Source organism: Trachypithecus francoisi, unplaced genomic scaffold, assembly GCF_009764315.1.
Source record: "Trachypithecus francoisi isolate TF-2019V2 unplaced genomic scaffold, Tfra_2.0 Lachesis_group7, whole genome shotgun sequence".
NCBI classification, from domain to species: domain Eukaryota; kingdom Metazoa; phylum Chordata; class Mammalia; order Primates; family Cercopithecidae; genus Trachypithecus; species Trachypithecus francoisi.
The window spans coordinates 81565168-81572427 of NW_022681472.1; positions in this window are offsets into that span (position 1 = coordinate 81565168).

Sequence of the window (7260 nt, forward strand, 5' to 3'; positions counted from 1 at the left end):
TAAATATTGGTTTAAACCTTATAAGACCATGAGCAGAAAATCCAGTTACTCTGCATCCAGATTTTTTTTTTTTTTTTTTTTTTTTTGAGGCGGAGTCTCGCTCTGTCGCCCGGACTGGAGTGCAGTGGCCGGATCTCAGCTCACTGCAAGCTCCGCCTCCCGGGTTTACACCATTCTCCTGCCTCAGCCTCCCGAGTAGCTGGGACTACAGGCGCCCGCCACCTCGCCTGGCTAGTTTTTTTGTATTTTTAGTAGAGACGGGGTTTCACTGTGTTAGCCAGGATGGTCTCGATCTCCTGACCTCGTGATCCGCCCGTCTCGGCCTCCCAAAGTGCTGGGATTACAGGCTTGAGCCACCGCGCCCGGCCGCATCCAGATTTTTGACCTACACAAAATGAGATAATAAATGGGTGATGTTTCAATGGTTCAGGTTGTGATAATTTGTTATGTAGCTTTAGAAAGCTACTATACAATTGGTTGTTCTGAAGACACATGTAAAGGACCTCCAAAATTCACTCTCCAGGAAAACAATGAGAACACTGTCAAAATCAGCTTTTCAATGGATTAAATAAATTACCATAAATGTTCAAAGAACTAGAAGAAACTATATGTAAAGAATTGAAGTATGAAAACATGTCACCAAATAGAGATTATCAATAAAAAACAAAATATTTTTAAAAGAACCAACTAAAAATTCTGGGAGTTGGAAAGTACAATAACTGGAATAAAAAATTAACTGGAAAGGCTCAACTGCAGAGCTGAGCAGACAGAAGAAAGAATCAGTGAACTTGAAGACAAGTCAATTGAGATTACTCGTTGTATTATAAAAAACAAGAAGAATAAAGAATAAGTGAAAATAAACAGAGCTCAGAGACATCATTCTATGAGGCCTTCATTATCCTGATATCAAAAGACAAAGCTATCATAACAAAATAAAAAAAAAAGATCACTATCCCATATTAATATAGATGAAAACTTTCAGAAGAGTAGTAATAAAATGAATCCACTAACATATTAAAAGGATCATACACTATGAGCAAGTGTATATGCCAGGAATGCAAGGTTGGTTTAACATACAAAAATCAACTGATGTAAAGGAGCGTATTAATAAACTGTAAAGTTTGAAAACCACATAATCATGTCAAAAGCAAAAAATATTTTATAAAATCCAACATCCTTTGATAATAAAAACACTCAAAAAATTAAGAATATAAAGGAATTTCCTCAACTGATAAAGGGCATCTATGAAAAACCCACAATTCTTATCTTAATAATGAAAGGCTGAAAGTTCTTTCCCTAAGTTCAGAAACGAGACAAGATGTCCACTCTTTTGTTTTCTTTTTCTCTTTTCTTTTTTTTTTTTTTTTTTTTGAGACAGTGTCTTGCTCTGTCACCCAGACTGGAGTGTAGTGGCACAATCATGACTCACTGTGCAACATTAACCTCAAGTGGTCATCCTGCATCAGCCTCCCTAGTAGCTGAAACCATAGTCCCATGCCACCACACCTGCTGAACTGTATTTTGTTTTGCTTTCTTTTGTTTTTTGAGACAGTTTTGCTCTGTTGCCCAGGCTGGAGTACAATGGCGCAATTACTGCAACCTCCACCTCCCAGGTTCAAGTAATTCTTGTGCCTCAGCCACCAGAGTAGCAGGGATTACAGGCATGCGCCACCATGCCTGGCTAATTTTTGTATTTTTAGTAGAGATGGGTTTTCACCATGTTGGCCAGACTGGTCTCGAACTCCTGGCCTCAAGCAATCCACCTGCCTTGGACTCCCAAACTGCTGGGATTACGGGCACTAGCCACTGTGTCAAGCCTTGTTTGTTTGTTTTTTTGTTTTTGTTTTTGTTTTGTGTGTGTGTGTTGTTGTTGTTTTGTTTTGTTTTGTAGAGATGAAGTCTCCCTATGTTGCTCAGGCTGGTCTCAAACTCCTGGGCTCAAGTGACCCTCTGGCCTTGGCTTCCCAAAAAGTTGGGATTATAGGTGTGAGCCACCAAGCCTGATCAATCCACTCTTGCAACTTATATTTAATATTGTGCTGAAAGTTCTTGCCAGTGGCCAGGTGCGGTGGCTCACGTCTTAATCCCAGCACTTTGGGAGACTGAGGTGGGTGGATCACCTGAGGTCAGAAGTTCGAGACCAGCCTGGTCAACATGGTGAAACCCCATCTCTACTAAAAATACAAAAATTAGCCAGGCATGGTTTTGCACGTCTGTAGTCCCAGCTACTTGGGAGGCTGACGTGTGAGAGTCACTTGAACCTGGAGGTGGCAGGTGCAGTGAGCTGTAATCATGCCACTGCACTCCAGCCTGGGCAACAGAGTGATACTCCATCTAAACAAAATAAAAAATGTTCTTGTCAGAGCAATTAAACAAAAGAAAGAAAGAGAGAGGAATGAAAGAAAGAGAGAAAGAGAGAAGAAAGAAAGAGAGAGAGAGAGAGGAAAGAAGGAAGGGAAAGAATCCAGATTAAAAAGAAAATAGTAAAACTATCTCTATTTATAGGATAATTAATCTTGTTTGCAGAAAGTCCTAAAAGATCAACTTAAAAATATATTAGAATCAGTAAATAAGTTCAGCAAGATTGCAAGATATAAAATCAGCAAACAAAAATCAAATGTATTTCTATACACTTAAGATGAACTCTCTGAAGAAGAAATTAAGAAAACAATTCCATTTATAATAGCATCGAAAAGTATAAAACACTTATGAATACACTTCACAAAATAAATACAAGACTTGTACAGTGAAAATTTAAAAACACCACTGAAAGAAAATAATCAGTAAATGGAAAGACACCCCATGTTTATGGATTGTAAGACTTAATACTGTTAAGATGGCAATATTTTCCAATTTAATTTGCAAATTCAATGCAATCCCTATCAAAATCCCAGCTGGCATTTTTTGCAGATATTGACAAACCAATTCCAAAATTAATATGGAAATGCAAGAGCCACAGAATAGCCAATACAATTTAAAAAACAAGAACACACTCCCTGGTATCAAAACGTAACAAAACTATAGAAATCAAGACAGTAAGAAACTGGCATGAGGACAGACATAAAGATAAATGTAATAAAATTAAGATTCCAGAAATAAACCCAAATATTTAAAGTCAATTTAACTTTGACAAGAGTACCAAGACCTTTCAATGGGGAAAGAGTAGTGTTTTCAACAAGTAGTACTGGGACAACTAGATATCCACATACAAAATAATAAAATTGGACCCCTACTTAATACCATATACAAAAGTTAACTCAAAAGTGTACAAAAATCCAAATGTAGGGTCCAAAATTATACAACTCTTAGAAGAAAATTTAGGAGTAAGTCTTCATAGCCTTAGATTAGGCAATCAATTGTTAGATATAATACTGAAAACATAAAAGATAAAATAAAAAATTAACTAGACTGCCTCAAACTTTTAAAATATTGTGCATCAAAAGATACCATCAAATAGTAGCATTATTTATAATTGCCAAAATGTAGAGGGAACTAAAATATCCATCAACTGATAAATACGTAAACAATATGTAGTATATACATGCAATGGAATTCTTATTAAGCCATGAATTATACTCTTAGAAAAGATGAACTTTATGATATATTGGTTATATCTCAATAAAGCTGTTACTTAGAAAAGAAAAAGAAAACAATATAAAGCCCATAAATGTAAAAGGCTTATCCCATTCCTACCAAAGTTTACCTTCTGTCATTATCAGTCGTTTGTACTTAGCGGGAATTTGCATAAAGAGCCAATTGAGTACAAGTGCAAGAGAAGACAGAGAGAGCCCTGAAGAAGAAAAATGCTAGATCGCTAACTTCAAGGTTTGCTCTAGGAAGTTAAAACCTGCTTCTGACACTAGAAAACTAAGCTTTCTTATAACGACAAGAAAAAAACCAGAACTACCTACCTTAAGAGAGCTCAACAACACTGAGAAAACATTTATTGAAAGTCTATGGCCAGGTGCGGTGGCTCATGCCTGTAATCCCAACATTTTGGGAGGCCGAGGTGGGCAGATTACCTGAGGTCAGGAGTTTGAGACCAGCCTGGCCAACATGGTGAAACCCTGTCTCTATTAAAAATACAAAAATTAGCCGGGTGTGGTGGTACACGCCTGTAATCCCAGCTACTTGGGAGGCTGAGGCAGGAGAACTGCTTGAGCCCGGGAGGCGAAGTTTGCCATGAGCCGAGATCGTGCCACTGCACTCCAGCCTGGCCAACAGAGTAAGACTCTGTCTCAAAAAAAAAAAAAAAAAAAGGTCTATTATGTGATGGTCATATTACTAATCATTTGACTTCAGGAGAGTTCTTGAACACCCTACCTAAGACTTACATGGATAACTAAGGATATAAAATGCTACTTTTGGCTTTACTGATTTTCCTTAACTTTAAGTGGTTTATAACATGTCTACTTTGTGCCAGATATGTGCCTTGCCATTCAATTTCTTCCCAAATCTAGAGAAAGTAGTATTCCTGGACCTGCTTAACAGATGGATAAACAGATCAATCTCCTGCCCAAGGTCATAGAGTCAATGTCTAGACTTGAACCTCAATCTTACAAAGAAGATAGATGCTTTTCCCCACTGCTGCCTCTGCTTCTTGTCATTATTTTGGGGTTTCTGTTGCTACTAGAGAGAGATGCATGAAAACAAGCATAGCCTTCTAGTGAGATGTTCCCTGATATTTTGGTCCAATTTCTGATACAAAAGTTGGGTGGCCCAGTCAACTTGTGAGCATCTCCCAGGAAAAGGGATGAATCTGAGGATGGGTCTATTTCCTTTGATCTTGATCAGCTAATGCTGGGCAACAAATCACTCCATAATCCAGTAACTTGAAACAATAAACATTTATTTCTCACCTGTAGATCTGAGGGTCAGCTCCAATTTGCTGGGCTTGAGTAGACTTCAGACTCTAGTCTGTATATTGGGCTTAGGTCTGTGCTATTTACCTCCATATTCTCCTTGGACCAGCAGCTGCCCAGTGTATGCACTTCTTATGTAGGATTGTGAGGGAGAAAGATGCCAACCAAAGACTGAGAGCACATTTAGGTCTCACATCACATTTATTAACATTCTATTGGCCAAAGTATGTACTTTAAATAAGTCAGTGATAATGGGTAAGGAAATATGCTCAGCCCACTATAGTGCACTGCAAGATCACAGGATGGCAGAGGGAAGAGAATAGAGAACAATAATCAAATCTACCACAGTCACTTAGGACAACATGAAGCTACTTATGACTAGGGCAAAAACAGGCAAGCTAAGGCTCCACTGGTCACATTCAGCCACTGTTTATTTTTGCAAATAATGCTTGATTGGAAAACAGTCATGATCACTTGTGTATTTATTATCTTCGGCTGTTTTTATGCTTTAATGGCAGAGTTCAATTGTTGCAAAAGAAAATGATCATACAACTACAAACCCTAAAATAGCAATTGTCTTTACCTTTTCAGAAAAAGTTTGCTAACCCTTGTGCTAGGATATACAGTCATTTGTGAGGTATTTTAAATTAAATAAAACAAAAAATAACAAACCCTTTTTTTTTTGAGTGCCTATGTCTTAGTTCAGGCTGCTATAACAAAACACCATTAACTGGATAATTTATAAACAATAGAAATTTGTTGCTGATAGTTCTAGATGCTAGGAAGTCTAAGATCAAGAGATTTGGTGTCTGGTGAGGGCACACAGATATTCTTCATAGATGGTCCTCCATGTGATCTCACATGGTGAAAAAGGAGACAAGCTCCCATAAGCCTCTTTTATAAGGGAACAAATCCCATTCATGAAGGCTCCATTCTCATGACCTTCTAAAGGCCCCACTACTTAATACTATTGCATTTGGGGTTAGGTTTCAACATACGAATTTGAGGGAGATGCCAACATTTAGACCATAGCAGTCTGCTGTGCCCCTAAACTCTTATAAGCCAAGAAGCAGTCAAACACATACTTAGTCACTATGTGACCTTGGATGACTTATGTGTATTCTCTGAGCCTCAGTGTCTGTATTAGATCGTTCTCACACTGCTATAAAAAACTACCTGAGACTGAGTAATTTATGAAGAAAAGAGGTTTCACTGACTCACAGTTCCAAAGGCTGTACAGAAAGCATGGCTGGGAGGCCTCAGGAAACTTACAATCATAGGAGAATGCGAAGGGGAAGCAAGCACATCTTAACTATGGCAGAGTAGGAGAGAGAGAGAGTGCAGGGGAAAGTACTACACACTTTTAGACAACCAGATCTCATGAGAACTCACTAGCACACAAGAACAGCAAGGGGAAAGTTTGCCCCCATGATTCAATCACCTCCCACCAGCTCCCTCCCCTAACATTGGGAATTACAAGTCAACATGAGATTTGGGTGGGGACACACAGCCAAACCATACCAGTGTTCTCGTCTCCAGAACGGGAAGAATTACAATATTATCTGCTTCACTGGGTTGCTGCGAAGATTGGATGAGGTAATATATTATACATGGTTATGTGTTAAATTGCTTCCTCCAGAAAAGATATATTGAAGTCCTAATCCTCACTATCTCAGGATGTGACCTTAATTTGGAAATAGGACCATTGAAGATGTTATTAGTTAAGATGAGATCATACTAGAGTATGGTAAGCTCCTATTCCAATGTGACTGGCATCCTTACAGAAGCCAGCTGTATGAAGACAGGTAAGCAGGGGGAATGCTATGTGATAATGGAGGCAGCGATTAGAGTTATGCTGCCACAAGACAAGGAACACTTGGGGCTACCAGAAACTAGGAAAAGACAGAGGAGGATTCTGCCCTAGAGGCTTTGAAGACAGTATAGCCCTGACAACACTTTATTTTTGGATTTACAGCCTCCAAAATTGTGAGAGAAGGCCGAGCACAGTGGCTCAACGCCTGTAATCCCAGCACTTTGGGAGGCCAAGGTGGGCAGATCACCTGAGGTCAGGAGTTCGAGACCAACCTGACCAACTTGGTGAAACCCCCAACTCTACTAAAAAAAAAAAAAAATTGTGAGAGAATACATTTCTATTGTTGAGCCACCCATTTTGTGGTGTTTTGTCATGACAACCCTAGGAAATTAATATACATTTGAAGCTCTAAGAATAAGACCTGCAATAACTCCACAACTCATGTTACAAAACAACTCACGTTAGAAATTATTCTAGGCCGGATGTGGTGGCTCATGCCTGTAATCTCAGCACTTTGGGAGGCTGACGTGGGTGGATCACCTGAGGTCAGGAGTTCCAGACCAGTCTGGCCAACATGATGAAATC